The 16,990-nt window shown below is 34.1% G+C and overlaps 1 protein-coding gene across 3 annotated transcripts in view; it reads right to left on the bottom strand.

Annotated features, from left to right (window-relative positions):
- LOC103574458 (zinc finger homeobox protein 4) overlaps window positions 1–16,990 on the bottom strand; it is a 142,069-nt gene that overhangs the window by 58,799 nt on the left and 66,280 nt on the right. For all 3 annotated transcript variants that reach the window (XM_053740345.1, XM_014443512.2, XM_014443508.2), the window contains one exon: window positions 5,756–5,785. The gene's annotated coding sequence lies outside the window, so the exon portion shown is untranslated. The remainder of the gene's footprint in view (window positions 1–5,755; window positions 5,786–16,990) is intronic.

Below are 16,990 nucleotides of genomic sequence, written 5' to 3'. Positions count from 1 at the left end.
TTATAAATTTTGGGTAACAATTTTTTTTTTTTCAACGGTTTGAAAGTAGTTACCGTGTGTTGACGATATGTTACGTTAGTGTTGAGTTGCCATCTACCAGTGGAAGAAGGGACAAAATGAGCTAGTGACTCTCAAGTCTTGAGCTACTTAGCAGAGACATTGAGAAAACCGCAATATGGAAAGAATAAACGCCTACGCGTAAACTCACTCATGTACTCACGCTTCTGTGTTGACGCTAACGTCGAGACTCGGTGTCTGATGTGTGTCTACACGCAAATATTCGTGTTTGTATTGGAAAAAAAATTTTAACAGCCAAAAAAAAAATCACCCATAAGTCCAAGTGAATAAACTTTCAAAGAATATCTAAATTATTTTGGGTATAAATTTTTTGTCAATTCAATAGAATTTTAAATTTAAAAAAAAAACCCGGCATGGATTGAAGCGTAAAATATTAAAATTTTTTATGATTATTTGGATTAATTTTTTTTTTTGTTTATTTCCTCCGACACTGTAGACTTGTTTGTGTGCCCGGTCGGTTTGTCCTGCATACAGCAAGTTGAAGGTGAATAAGCGGCGATGCGCCTGAGAAAAACCGAGATAAACCTGAGGAATTAATTAGGACCAGGCTATCAAGAAGATAGCGAGAAGCGGTTGCAGACCAGGCGCGAACTGTTTTTGCATATAAATAAACAAACTGCTGGTAAAAACGAAAAATCGCTCGCGAGGAATCTCGTCGATATTTTATTCACCAACAGTAAATTAATATTCTGTAAAAAAAAGTACAGAGGTTAGCTTGCAATTATAAATTAATTGCAGGCGTTTTAATTTATGGGTAATATTTATTTTGATTTTGATTGTGAATTAAAAATAAATAATAAAACCGGCATCTCTATTTAACCTTCGTCACCGAGTGTAAAAAACTGGCGGACATAATATTTTTTTTTCTTTACACACCAACAGAATCTTATTTTTACCTGGCATGGGCTAAGGCCGGTTAACTCGTCCTGAGTAACGGCTATTCCGAGAAGTTGTTTCAGATAGGGAGCTAATTTGTTCGCGCTGGCACGTTTAAGTTTCGAAACCAAAGATACGGTTTATAGATTCGTCGACTCTTAGCCATCCACACACGTATCGAAATCTCGTAAAAAAAAAAAATTAATTATCACATGAGCCAACAAAAATATTAAAATTAAACAAATTTAAAAACAATCCCTATCTGTATTTATAAATCTTCTGGAATACTTTTTAATTAACACACGCGGTATCGGATATGCTCATCTGGCTGACACACTAGACACACACAAGAGGTGTGAAGCGGCTTTAAAAATTTAAGGAATCCAACTTGCGATCCTCACACGAAACATTTCGCCAAGGGTCCATATGCATATATTCCGATCTCTTTAGCCATTCCCGGAGAGCTGAATTTCCATCTCCATCTCCATCTCCAGCTTAAACTCCAGCTCTATCTCCATCTCCATCCCTATCTAGATCTACATACACACCAGTAATAGAAAGAGACACATTCTCCCTCATCCCCGCAGGGATGGACCACATGAGGGTGGTAACGTATGAGTTATTAAGACAGTAACGCGCATGCTCGCGGTTCTTTCATCGATTCATATAAGAATATCCTATCTTGTGTGTTTTTCTTATCCCAGTGCCGTATATATTTTACTTTTTTTATTGTTACAATTTAAATTTACATTTGTACTCATACTTATACTTATTAAACAAAAACAAAAAAACTTTGTATATATATTTATATACTAATACTTGATGGGTAAGTTAATGAGTACAGTAGTTTTAACGTGATGGGGTCACACCTTAACTTGTCTTTAGAAAAGAAACCGGTATTTCTTTAAACTCGTCTACACTCCTCTCCTCTCCTCTCTTAATATGTATACAAAAATACAGATGTGTTATGCCTTATGTGTGTTGTGAGGAGGACACGTGGGCGTGGACAGGAGGCAAGCGGCATCAACCTGGTGTCCACAAGCAGCTCACAGTGAGCAGAACTCAGCTTATTCGAAAAATAAAATATTGAATTGTGTATAAGCTAACCGGGCGGATTATTATGGGTCTTTGTTCCTCCATTCTAAGACTATTTAGTCACCTCCTGGTCCCGGGATATAAATTAAAACCGATTTTAATAAATACGCTGGCTGGCATGCGCCGCAAATTGTACCCGCTATAAATTGCTAATCGTAATTTATTTTCAGGCGGATAAATTAAAGCGAAAAATAATTTTTAATTAATAATTGATAGTGGGTCAAGGGGATGAAAATTCTTGAGCACGACACTGCCGCTTAATATTGAAGAAAGGGGTGGGTGGGGGAAAGGTGCCCGGTCCGGAGAAAAGGAGTTAGAGGTGATCTATGCGTTTAATTAACCATAGAGACGCTTCCACAAACTCTTAAGCGTTGTTAGTTGGAGCGGTACTATGGGAAAGAATTAAGGGTGGTTTCCACCCCCCGGTATCGCTTATAAAGATGGGGCTAGTGTGCTCAGTCTGACTCTGAGCGAGACACTCGGCTATATAGATATATACTGGGTCTTTAGCTTGGAAGAATAAGAAAAGATACCGCAAGATCGTTAGGTGTCTGTGTGTGCTTGTGTGTGTGAAAGTATATGTGTGCGTGTGTGTATGTGCTATCTTGCGAAATTAACTTTGGTGAAAAACTTATAATGCGTCTTGTTAGGAAAAGAGTATTATATGGCCAAGGATCTTGGGCTACTCGACAAGCTGCTACAGATGCCATGAGTCTGAAGAGTTTGTTGTTTTAATTAATAAAGTGGAGATGAGTTTTTTTTTAAATTAATTAATTAATTAATAAATATTTGAGTTTTTAGTTTTACTATTGGATTGGAAACGGATAAGCGCAACCGGATGCCGAGTTATGACTGCAAATTACGTGAGCGCAATCAAAGTCTGATTAAAGTAATTATTTTATTTCATTGAGCATTTGTGTGCTATACTTTTTTATTATTTTATTTTTAAAAAATAATTTATTTCACATGAAAGTTTCCACACTAGAATCAAGTGTACGAAGAAGCAGGAGCGGCGATTTGGGCGCGGAGTCGAGGGGCAATTATGATAATTACCGGAATTCGAGGGACGCAATCGGGATCAACGAAGCGGCAGAAAATATAGAGTGCTGTATATGTATATATATGTATATATATAACTGAGAGAGTCAGTAACATACGTTGATTTAGCTCTTTTTATTTCTTATAATTTTAATTTCACCGGTGGGTACATTTACATGCGCACATGAGTGTGTACATGTAATATATGTTCGTAAATGTATATGTAGATATAATCACTCCCCTCAATTTAGTCCAGATGGTTTTTTTTTATTTATTTTTATTTTTCGTAAATTAACGCTCTGCGAACGGGCATTTCGCGATGCGACTTTCTATACACAAACAATTTAATGTGCATATTTATTATTATTTTTTTTGCTCGAGATTTAAGATTCGCGTTGAAGAGAGATAAGAGATAAGGATTGAAGATCGTTTATGAAATAATACTGTCGAATATTTTTTTATTCGCTAGATGTAATCAAAACTTACGCGTGGCTTATGTGAGTGTGTGCGAACGAACTGGTACATCCGTGTGTCAAGTGACTGGCGGAAGTGGATCGTAATAAAAGACTAACTTCCGTCAGTGAAACAATACATCGGGATTATCGTGCGCGTACCTTTTTGTGATTCATACTCTTTATATTTATTATAAATGTATGAGCCTACCTCTATGTCATATATTTGCTAATTTATGTCAAAAATCTCCTGGTATTAAAACTTATTAAATATATTTTTCATGCATACATAAGTACATTTATTATTACTTGAATACTACTTAGTGATTAGTCAAAAGGGGGCAGCATGGGTCAGCTAGAATTTTCAATAAAAAATTTAATATCAACGGGCAGTGAAAAAAATCATCAGAACTTTTATACACTGAGAAAAAAAAATACTTTTGTTAAGAACATTTACTTGATACAAGAACATATATTCTTGATAATTTTCAAGAATATATAATTTTGTCTCAAGAATTCGTAGATTTGAAGGAAACAATTTTTATTTAATTCAAGTAAAGCTATTCTTTTATTTACTCATAATATAATATCAAATTCATATAATAACAAAAATAAATTTGATGCTCTTTTCTCAAGAAATTGATAATTAATAATTATAAAATAAATATTTTGAACGGATTTCTTGAACCAAGAAATTCTTGTTTCGAAAATAGTACTTTTTTTTCTCAGTGTAGGGTTCATTTTGCCCCATTAGTCTATAAGTTAGCAGTCAGTAAAATATTTAAAAATTTTTTTTCAACTTCAAAATAATTTTTAACTGAAGAATTGTCGACTTAATTTCAAACAAAATGAATTCAAAAAATTTCAAATTTTTTGACTGCTAATTTTTCCCGCCTCTATCGCTTTCACTGAATAAAACCATTATATATAACAATTTTAAAAAATCTTAAACTAGCACTAATGTAAATTTTTCCTCACATATATAAACTCACGTCGATTTATTTAAATTCATCCATTACGTCGTACAATTGATTTCTCACACGTTTCTTATCTCATGAAGATTGCATCTCTTATTCGATTTAGCATACTCTCTAACTCTACCTCTAGCTCTACCTCTAGCTCATCTTTTTTTCTCTATCTACTTTTATTATTTTATTTCTCCTCCCTAGTTTGCCTCGTCGATGATACAATTTTCACAGTGATGCTGAAAGACGCGTCGGGAGGATCGTCCGCTGACTATAAACTCGCTTCAATATATCGAATAGTGTAATTTCAACGATAAAGACGCTTCCTCCGCCGTTGTGTATATATAATAACTTTTTTTCGCTTAAGCTGCTGATGCGTAGATATCTTATATCCACACACCACACATCCACAAATTTATTCACACATATATTTAGCTATATAACGATACGAGGATATATAAAATAAGGATAGAGTGGTTTTACGAGACTCTTTATCAGTCCATAGTGAACATAGTGATTCGTATGTTTCCATTAATTTGTGTCGCTTTTAAATTACAACAGAATGTTAAACCAAAATATATATAATACAATCCTCAACTCTGTTAACACTGTCCCAGTATTTTACCCAAAAATAAATGAGGCTAATTATAATAAAAAAAAAAAAAAAAAAAAAAATTGATTTTTAAAAACTACATGGAAAAAATATTTAATAAAAATAGTCGAGGGTGTACGGGAATGTCGTTAGCTGCATGCCACACACTTCAGTAACCGGTTTTAATATTTATTCGTTGTTAATTCCCTAGTTATAAGAGTACTGTATATAGCAGTAGTCGAGTAAGTGATCGCCCGCGAGAATCGCGACGTACAGGGTACAGTGTACTGTGTAATGTATATGTGTGCTGAGAATATATGTATGTAAAGATATAGGTATAGGTATACAGTTGGCGCTGATCATTAAAGTGACGACAAACGCGTCAAACGCGACGAGAGCGAATCGAGAGGTGTCAACGTATATATAACAAAAACCAGCAGACAAGCGCGAATTATCCGGGAAAAGAGGTAATTTTTTTAAAAATACCCAGGAATTTTTACGAGCAATTTATAGTATGTCTTTGGATGTTTATACGATTTTTACTTTAAGACATTCTTTGGACACTTGTTTTATTTAAATAAATTAAATTAAATACCCTTGTTAAAACGGTTCATTTAATTGTATTATATTTAAATAAATTATTGTTTATTTTTACTCACCAGTTAGATTTGACAGCATAGAAGTCAAGTCTGTAACAAAAATAAACAAATTTAGATTAATAAAAAAAAAGATGTTTTATTTTTCATTAAAAAATCAGTGATCATTTAAAAATTTTTGAATTTCTTAATTTTTCAGGTCCATTGTACCCCGGGATTCAGAGAGTGAATACTTAATATATGCATATGTTTAAAACAGAAAGACGTGGAAATGATTGTGCCATAAAAGGACAAGTTGAAGGAAAATAAGAAGACGGAGACTTAAAATGAAAAGGAGGAGAAGATACTCGGAGTTAAGTTTAAAGTTTCATATAGACTTTATATACCCTCTGGGTAAAGTATATTATAACATTAACTCGGTTCTACCCAGAAACTATACGGGATAATAATTTAAATAGAGACCTGAAGGATAATTATACGTCCGTATAACTCTGTCGCAGACTTGAGGGACGGTTGCTTCCCTCTCTGGCCCTCGTAACTTCACTTTACTAAACTACTACATTATATAAATAAATATGGATATTTTAAAGCAACTTTACTTCACCAACTCGCATATCGATTCTATAATTGGCTCCGTAATTTCTGTCACAATCGACCTCTCGTCGACTTTTCACATCACATGCATTATTTGTCTAATAATTATATCCTCTGTACAGCTAATAGCTCATACTGCACTATGCCCTTGTCTTTCGACGTGGACTACAGTACACTTTACTGTTTTCACTCATTATTATTTTTAGCTCATTAGATAATTTATATACACATCAATTAATTATTTCAGTTCTACTAAATAAATTTGTAAAACAAAAGTTAGTAGTATATATATGTGTATATATATAAGTATTTATGTATGAGCCAAATGAACTCGTGACTGTCCGGGTCATCACAAATACCCATAAGCATGTACACGTCATATATATTTAATATAAAAGCATATAATAGTAATGAGGATATATATGTATCAGTAAAATGTATAACTAAAGAAGGGGATGATTATGAGCGGGTAAGTGCCTCCGTCGAGTTTTTCTTCCTCAACTCCCACGTCTCCTAAACCCTCTTCTACCCTCTCATATAAACAGTCTAATGCGCTTAACCACACTGCGGCTAGCCACTAGCTCTTATACATTTCTCCCTCTTTTTCACTCTTTAGTCTTTACTCCGTCTTATACACAACGTTAAAGCAAAAACCCCCTACCCGTCGGATCAATACGCTAAAACATCGCCACGTCGAGACGTTACTGCCCGCGTGTGAAAGCCCAAGAAAAAGCTTTCTTTACTTACAGTGACACACGTGCGCTATCTTTTCCCTCATCCTCATTTACTCACTTCCTTTTAATTTAAACAGCAACGAGAGCTCTAAATTAAATTTCCCGTCTTCGGCCTTCGAGATTTTTAATTTAAAATTAATTGCCCATTAATTTTTAATTTAACTTTCATCCAGATGTCGATAACTGAAGTATGATATTTTATTAACTTCATTATTATTATGATATTTATTTTAAAAGTATAACGATAATGTCAGTAAGCTCAGAAAGCTTTTCCACAAGAGTATTGTCATGTCTCGTGTCTTATAATACAAGAGTGAGGGTGACTATAGTGAGGAAGACCTTGAGGGTGCAAACGTCTTACTGAGTCAAAGGGACGTGGACATCACTAAAGGTTCTTTTTTATATCTTTTTTTACTCAGACTCGAAAAAACTTGACGGTGGGAGTACCATATATATATATATATATATATATAGACAAATATGTTGTATTGACTGGTTACTGGCACTGTGTTACGAGAGGGACGTGACCATGGCCTACCACAAAACGCGTGTGTATTGCAGGGTGTAGGGTATAAAGTATAGGGTGTAGGGTGTGTATGGCTGGCAGTAAGTCCGAGGTTCGATGTGTCCAGAAACCTCTGACAAGACGTGCGGGCTCTCCCAATGGGCCAACAGAGTGAGTGACCATCGCTCAATATATCGATTGTCAAGAAACCACTTCACTTGTATACTACACAAATATATCTAATTCTACTTCCCCTGTCCATGTACATCAACATCAACACTGCATATATGTGTAGTTTGTGTGGCCAGTGTAGGCCTGTTACGCGACCACACTCTCGCTGTGTACATGTGCTCTCTACACTATTGGATATTTATATAGATATATATAGATGGAGGGCAAATGGAGCTTCCGTGTGGTCACTTGTTGCCTCAGCCACCCCCCAGGCTTGCACGATGTCCCCTTGTGTGTTTGGAAAACGGCGCTTTGGTTGTCTGCCGCAGACTTACCCAAGAAATACGTCAACTTTAAGCGCCAAGTTATTGGTTAGAGGAAAAAAATTTATCCTTTTCCATCTTACACGTTTTTTTTTTTTTTCATTTTTTTTATTAAAGTTTCTTACGCTCACGCTTCGGGGTGGTTCTAAAGGTCAGATGTTTTACGGCTGATTGAAATAAGATAAAAAACAATTTTTAAAGCTAAATAATTATATTTAAAAATAAACTCTGGCGTTAATGGAAAATTTGTTTAAGTGCCTTAGGATCACTAATTGTGAGATAACTGTAATTTAATGGTGTAAATAAATAGACGGTGTAGGAGGACATGGAACAGCTGATAAAAAAAAATTAGTTTGCTGTGTTAGTCATGATGTGGTTCTGGCTCTGGCTCTGGGTTTTAGTGTCTAGTTCAAGGTGAAGTTTTAAATAAAATTAAGAAAATAAAGATACGTTGAAATACCGGACGAGTGGGTCTACAAGTTGGTTACGGATACAACTAAACGTGAAAGACGAGGTGACAAATTCTCAGGTTATCTTTGACGATATTTTGAGAGGCCATAACCTTGTTGAAAGTAAGAGATAATACTTAGCTCTAGCTCTGGCTTCCATCGAGCAATATAGCATCGAGGTATAGTATGTGGATGCCGGGTGTTGCCGGTTTTAGGATTTAAGACGGACCCAATGGCCGGGAGCTCTAAGCTTCAGTTGCCCAGATATACAGCCGCTGGATACACAGAACTGAGACTAATCTCGGTTATGGATTTAGCGCGATCCTAGACTAGATGCTTTTATTTGTAAACGCTGTTTGTCTTTGCTATTGGATTGAAGAATATTCTCCATAGGTCCGTTCGTCGGTCCTTTTATTTATTGTTCGGGCCCCACGCGCGACTAATACACCTTTATTTATCTTCAGTGTTTAGCCCAGAAATTATTTTTATACTTAATGTACACGAGGAAATTTTAAACCGTTTTAAGTTTGTTTTTATTGTCCGGAGATAAAGAGTGTTTTTAAATGGATTTAAAAGAGGACGTCAAGCTACATGGAGAGATATGGGAGCGTTGGTTATTTTGTTGCGCAATCATCAAATACAAGACGTGCGTGCCATTTTAATCTCTCCATTAAGTCTAAGCTAATTGACGCGGATTAGTTCTCGGGATTATTAGTTTGCAGTTTTTTTATAATAGACATCGGGTAGTAACTGGTTGCAGATTGTGGTCTGTATGTTCTTGGTCTTGGTCTTAGTCTTAGTCTTGGTCTTGGTCTTGCTCTAGTGTCTCAGTGAGTCGAGCTGTGCCTGAATTGAATCAATCTAACCACTGGAGGGTATACGCGTCAGATGCGCCATAAAAATTCGATTATCGACATCTTGAAATCCTGCAGCTCCCACTCAGGTTCGTCGCAGCCAAGAGAAACCCTCGCAATAAAATGGACGATCAATATATTTAATGACCAATGACATTATTCTTCAACTAATTACGCTAACGTTAAAAAACTAAACCCGAGATATTGAAAACCATGACAGCGAATATTTGGTTTTGAACGGGAGTGTAAAAATAATCCGACTGACCTTGTCATGTTTAAATTTGTGACAATGGCGAAAGTGCTTTCACTTGATCGCAATATTTTAAGCGGAGCGACATAATTCAAAGTTGCAAGGAAAGGTAAAGAACCATGACCTTCACCATGAATTTCCGGGGAATAAAGTATTCCTCGACTTTATCCAGATATCTTTTCTCCATTTACTCTTTTATTATTATTATTTTTTATTTTTTATCCAACTGGTGATGTCTCTAGCGGAGAGGACGTATTGTGTATACAGCATTCGAGCTGAGGATTCTGGTTTTCTGGTTTGCCGGTTTGGGTAGTGTTACAAATCTGGAGGCCGCTAGAAGGGCGGGATGTCGGCTGTCTTGTCGGTGCTACCAACTCGTGCTGTAAAGAACCCATCTCCTGCGGGCCCTCCCGGTTGTTGTATAGATTTAGCCTAAAATACTTGTCTCTGTCTCGCTTTCTCTTCAGCCTACTCCTTGAACACATCTACATCTACACTAAATCTACATCTATATATTTATCATATTAATATTATTCACATCTATACATATATATATATATATATACAATAAATAAAGAAGAAAATATATTTTTGGCTCGCTCGTGGATCATCACTTCTCGTATCTTTCAGGTAGAAAAGACCGTGAAGGCGGAGGCTCACGCGTGCGCGTATCACTGACACACACATACTTTTATACATACGATTTAGATCGCGCTTCCAAGTATCGTTCAACATATATATGTATATACTGTATAAATATATATATATATACTAATACCTCACGGCTTTCTTCTCTCAACACCCAGCTGGCTTGGTTACTCGCCATACTGCAGGGTGATTCATTTTTCAACCGGTTATGGGGCGTTAGATACGTCACAAATCTGTAAATTTTTTTTTGCTCTCTCCCTCTCTCTTCACTGAATACCTCACTCCAGAGGTCAACAACAGGTGGGACGAAAAATTTATTAACTTATTTTTGTTTCGATAATTTTATGCTCCAAGTTTTAATAATTCATAACATTTTAAATAAACACGTTAATATATTATTTTATTTATAAATACAAAAGTCAAATCTATAAAAAAATATATAATGAATTGTCGTTTTAAAAGAGGACGTGGTTTATGGTGAGTCTTTATATTAAGAAGCATTCAATTTAAACCTTATAAATTAAATTAAAAAAATTTTTATTCTTTATACAAATATATATATCTATAGATATATATATATATATATTTTTTGACAACAGTAACTGAAGCATAAAGACTCACCCCAAGACCTGAGAGATTATTTTATGTACGGGTGACATATCTAGTCTTTAAAGTATAAAGCAGGATGCTGAAGGGAGAGCTGCATTATCATTTCGTCTTTATCTTTCTCTTCAACTTTGTTTGGTTTTCTTGCTTTTGCCCTCATACCGTTGGCTTGCATCGCCGTAGCAGAGTGAGTTTCTGTTACTCTCATCCTAATATAAATACCTGAATGGATCCAGGTATCCTAGATTCTAAAATACGTCGGATAGGAGAAACATCTTTGGACTTGGTGATGCGAGAAAATAACCCAGTGAAACATGAACGTGGTCGAGTGACTGGGACCGAGAGTTAGGATAAGAAGAGCTGAGTAAGATGGAGTTTGTGTTATATGCATTAAAATACTCGGGGTTTATGTTGGACGAGAAGAGGCAATATGGACTTTACGCGTAAAAATGGGACGGACTGCATTGACAATCGGAACGGGATCATCTTTCGTATAACTTGGAACAGATTTACTTAGCTCACCAAACCGTACTATACCTACCGATCCATTTTTATAGATACTGGAATTCATTAACATATATCAAGCTAACTTAACTTTGTGGAGACGGTAAGTAAAGCTTTGTATTTATATATGAAGGAACGGTCATGCTGATGGCTTTTCCTGCCCAAGAATAATGAACTGAATAAATGTTATGTTAACAATCGCTAGCATTAAGAGACATCTCCAGAGTACTTTTTATAGATTTAATGAAAAAAATTCACTGTAAAAAAAACCGGGGTAAGTCCACGCGGTGTAGGTGTTAAATTTCAACACCGGAAGTAGTGCTTAAAAAAATATTAACATCATACTGATGTTAAATTGAGTCTATTTCTAACACCGCTCTTTTTACGGTCTTCAAATAATTTATAAAAAAATATACAACTCATTAATTTAATCCACCATACTTCCGGTCACTTCTGTTAACTAAACCATCGGAATTTTTATTACCTATAACCTTCTTTATATTTTTTTCTTGAATTTCAGTTTCAAATTTTCTCGAATAATCCAAAGAAACCGAATTTGTAAATATATAATTTTTAAGGTAAAAAAAAAAAATTTAATATACTTAACTGTACACTTTAATGACTCGAGTGAATAATTATTTATATTTGATGAAGTAATTAAATGTAATTATAAATTGAAAACACTGGGAATAAAATTTTAATGTGAATTTTAATTACCGTATTGCGGAGTAATAAAAATTTAATATTTTTGGCACGACTATTTAATTTAATGTTAATTTAGTTACTGTAAATACCGTAGTAATTATTAAAAAATTTAAATTATCAATATTCAGACAATATTATTTCCCATAAAAATATTTATCGAATAGTCATCAATAATAAAAGTATAAATGTAATAATAAATAATAATAATACTCATAACTATCGACAGAAGATCATTAATCAAATTGTTATCATAGTAAAATAAAAAAAGTCATTAAAATAATTTAAATATTTTAAATAATTAATTATTAATGAATGATTATTCAACGATATTACTCAAAAAATCTAGATAAAATGTGAAGGATAAACGTCTCTTCTGTTTTATTCTTACATATGTTTATTTTTTTTTTTATATATATATATATATATATATATATATATATATATATATATATATGTATATATAGTTGATGTAAGTATATATCTAGGAGTTATGAGCAATTCGTGCAGGTTTTCCGCGGGGGGTAAATCTCTATCCACAGCACAAGACTCAGCCTTAAGATAATTAATTACACTGAGTCGAAGCAAACGTCGTTGATCCTTATCTCAGGGATACTTGGCGAGTCCCGGCTGACTCGGAATTCTCGCCATCGATCGGCCAGTTGTACCATGTAATAATACTGCCAAGCGTTGGCGGACCACATGTGTTCACGCTTACACATTCGGCTATTATATTATTATATTATTGTACATATCATAAATACCAGATACACTTGTTAATAAAATAATCCATTTAATCTAATCCAAGATGTGAACTGTACTGAACATGTCAATTAATAAATCCTCTATGATAGTCCATATCCGTTGTGACGCATCTCGATTTGAGTCTCCATACTTTCCTTACCAGTCAATCGGCTGTCCAATTTCAAAATACAATGAGGGATAAATTTTTTAAAATAGATTCTTCAGTATTTTCAGTTCCAGTAGAGTCTTGTGGACATGATTCAAAAATTTTATTTTTCTCAGTTACTGTTTTGAAATTGAGCAGCCGCAATACACTTGGGAAATTTTTTGTCTTTCAGCTCTGCGAGCTCATTAAGAAATTTCCTGTTCAAATCAACAAATTAATGCCCACCCTAAATAATTTTTATTAATAATAAACTTTTCTAATAAATTTTACGATAATCTGCTGCTTTGATTTAAAACTCGAGTAATTTTAGTAAAAAATTAAAAATTTGTAAAAACCCGTAGAATTTTTAAGTTTCAATACAAAGGAGAAAAATTCAATCAATTGAGTTCCGTTTGAAAAACTAAAAATGTTGGTAAAAGTTCAAATAAATGAATTAATTATAATTTTAATGGCACACAAGTATCTAGATGTGGGTGCATCTATAATATATAGTTAGTACATAAAGGTTCGCCAGATTTAGTGTCACGATGATGTGGAGAATAGTATCCGATACAGCTACTTCCAGGTTTTATGCCATACTTACAATTTTATTAACCGTATAAAACTCCTCGTTCGCGTATCACTCTGTTCCTCTTCCTAGAGGTAAAAGTAAAAAAAATAAACTCTCATAAAAAAAGTTTTATTTTGTAAAATTCATTCCTTATTAAAATGTATTGGCCCTAAAGTAACCTCTCGTTCTTAATTTATTTCGCCAAAATAAAATAAAAAATTAACTTTTTAGCATCCTCGTACTTTAATCTCAAAGTTTAGGATTTTAAAAAATTTAAAAAGTCGATTAATATGAATAAAAGTATTAGAAATATGCTGGTCCGATTATCCGCCCCAGCGATAGATCATTATAAGGAAATAAAATTAATTACCGACACCGAGTGAATTAAGAAGGGGCCGAAAAGACCCCACGGATTTAGAAACTATTTAACTATTACATCCTTTGATGGTTAAATTAACGTTAATTTTCTCTCGGCAGACTCTAGACGACGTCGTATATTGGTACGAGCTGAGGATTTTGTCGAACACGTTCGACGACGGATATAACCAGTCAACCGAGATGCTAGCCCAGAGAGCTAACAGTCGAGCGAATGCCACATCAGCCAGTATAAAAACTCGTATAGTTGTATTAGTCGTACAGATAAGAGGGATTTACAGACACTTGGACGCTCAATGGCGCGAATTTAAGAGCGCAGCCGTTACGCTTCTCATTCGTTAGCATAAATTAATTATTTTTCAGAGATCCTGCTGCTTCTGGTGCCAGCAGCCCATCGCCAGCTGATGTCAGCGACCAATTCATTTCATTATATCCTTCACCAGACGCTCTTGATATTTAATAATTAATACTTGCAATAAATTTATACTTTTTATTTATCGACATACAATACGATACTAATTTTGGTGACCATTGTGGGAAAGGCCCAAGGTTTGTCTACCTACTCCTGTGTGTTAGAAGTCATGCAAGCTTACAAGCAATTCAGAATGACGAGAAGAGAATACTCGAGTATTGAGACGAACAGACGATGAGAAAAAAAAATAAAAAAAAAAAGAAAACTGTAGATCATTAATCAAATTTGAATTCCAGTTGAGAAGATTCCAATCGCATCTTTATACTACATAGCCTATACTATTATTTCTCCCGCTCTTAAACTCTGGTAATTAATTAGACGGCTTTTATTATTGACGTTTTCCTTATATATTATATTCAACATGCAGCCTAGCTTTTGAATTTGGATGACTCGTTTCTGAATATCGTTACACTCCTCCATAAATTATTTCAATAAAATCATCCGAGTTAATTAATTATCCGATCGACTTGAGTAAGGAAATATTCTCTTGGAAATTTTCTTACATTTTCAAGAATAATTTCATAAAGTTATGTAATTTAAATATCAATTTTTCACTAGCCAATAAAATTAAAGGATAATTTCGGTTGGACATACAGTGAAGCTGATTAAAAATAAATATGCATGTGGTTATTGATCAAGATGAGTTAGATTTGAATGTGAAAAATTTTGTAAATCTCGTAAAAGTGATCTATGAATAACAGAAAAATGATTTTTTTTAAAGGAAAATTTAAAAGTAATAGGTGATGTAGATGTAAAACTTTTTCGAGTCGAATTTAGTTGGAGTGGAATGTTATTGTGAGATGAAAAAATAATAAAACTATTAAGACGTATGAGTTGAGCCAGCTCTGAGCGTTAAAGATGGCACAATAAATGAAGTGGACTTAGATTGAGCTAATTAATTAATGCGCACGTCCTGTCTCGTCCCGCCTAATTATCTCGCTTGTCCGACTGTCCATCCGCGGTTGACGCACGTCTCTCACTGCTCTCAGTCCCTCATTCATTAATTTATATAGAAATACACACACATATACACAAATATATATACACATATAAGTTACACTTGGACATTATTGTACATGCACATGGTTTATATATATTTGTTCTGGTTATTGTGTTCATGTATCTCTTACTCGCTAACCCGTAATTGTAATTACACTAATTATGACGTCACACAGGAAACTACACCTAGAAAAATCATGCGACCTCGTGCGACGCATCCGCATGTCTAATTTGAGTCTTCTGATTTTACTGTTCTTTTAATTTCAATTATAATTTTTTATTTTATTTACATCAGCAGCTAAAATATCCAACTGAGATGCTCGCTCGTCTCGTGTAATCAAACCGAGTTTTAAATTGCTGCGTCATTAACCAAAACTCCGAGTTAGATAAATAGATAGATAGACACTTGAGTAAAAAATAAAAAACCAAATGCGTGGGTTTTAATTTGAATTGACATGAGATTTCTTTTCAACGCCGGAGTTTAGACTCTAGAGTCACAGGAAAAGTCTATCGAGGAGTTTCTGGATCTATTTTTCTCACTTTTTATCTCTACTCTTTCCTTCTTGCTTATATAGAAAAGAACTTGATGCACATACCAAAGGAGAGTTTAGTTCAGGAACTTTGTGGAATGCGAATGAATAAACGTCCGGGCCGACTAGGAAACAACGTATTATTGACGGTAAACCTTAAAGGTTCTTTTAGAAGCTGTTATTATTACTTTTGTTCAGCTACTGAGAGTCGATTTTGAATACAATTTTGAAATGTTTATCTTAACATTTTTTCAAAATTACTATTTGTTTGCTTTAAAAATAACCAATTCTCTTTCATTTCTTAGAGATTTTTATTACTCATGTAAATTATTACCGAGTTTCTCACGTTTTTACTCCACTTTTGTACAGGCTCCAATGCGTCAATTGATAGTACGTACCCGAGATTTATGTCAGTCTATTACATTTCATTTAAAATTTATTTTTGCTTCAATAAATATAAAAAAAAATCTCCACATTAATTTCCAATTGAATAATTTAAATCAACAGATTTAATATCTGTAAAAAATTAATTTATCTAATTAAAATTAAAACGCAGGTTACAAAACGTTAACTGATTTAATTCTCACGGTTTTCTAAGATATAACTCCCATAGTATTGAAAGGTAACAGTTTCTCTTTTACTAATACATCGCCCGCAAATCATTTCGATCTAATACGGATACACGGACTCACTGACAGATCATTGATTTTGAATCGGGAGATCGATAGCTTGATTACTCTGAGACTTTTTAATCCGCGTTAATCAACCAGTCGGCTACAAAATCAAGATACACCAATAATCTTTCCACATACCAACAAAACACTAAACAACATAATCACACGAATTCCAAAAGTATATAATCACATTGCGTGACATTTAAATAACCAATAAATTATCCCTTATAAATACAGTGGACTCTCGATAACTCGAACCTCGTTAAGTCGAAATCCTCCGTAACTCAAAAAAAATTTGTATTTCCTTCGGCTGAACTCTTAAATACGCGATATATCGAATTATCTAGACTCTGTAACTCGAACTTAGTATCGTTTTCCTTCCAGTATCGATAAGGCATATTTATACTCTATAACTCGAATTTTAAAAGTGAAACTCTATCAGTCGAAG

This window comes from Microplitis demolitor, chromosome 7 (assembly GCF_026212275.2).
Source record: "Microplitis demolitor isolate Queensland-Clemson2020A chromosome 7, iyMicDemo2.1a, whole genome shotgun sequence".
Lineage (NCBI taxonomy): Eukaryota > Metazoa > Arthropoda > Insecta > Hymenoptera > Braconidae > Microplitis > Microplitis demolitor.
Note: the sequence above shows the minus strand (reverse complement) of the source record. Positions and strands in the feature narration are given on the sequence as shown.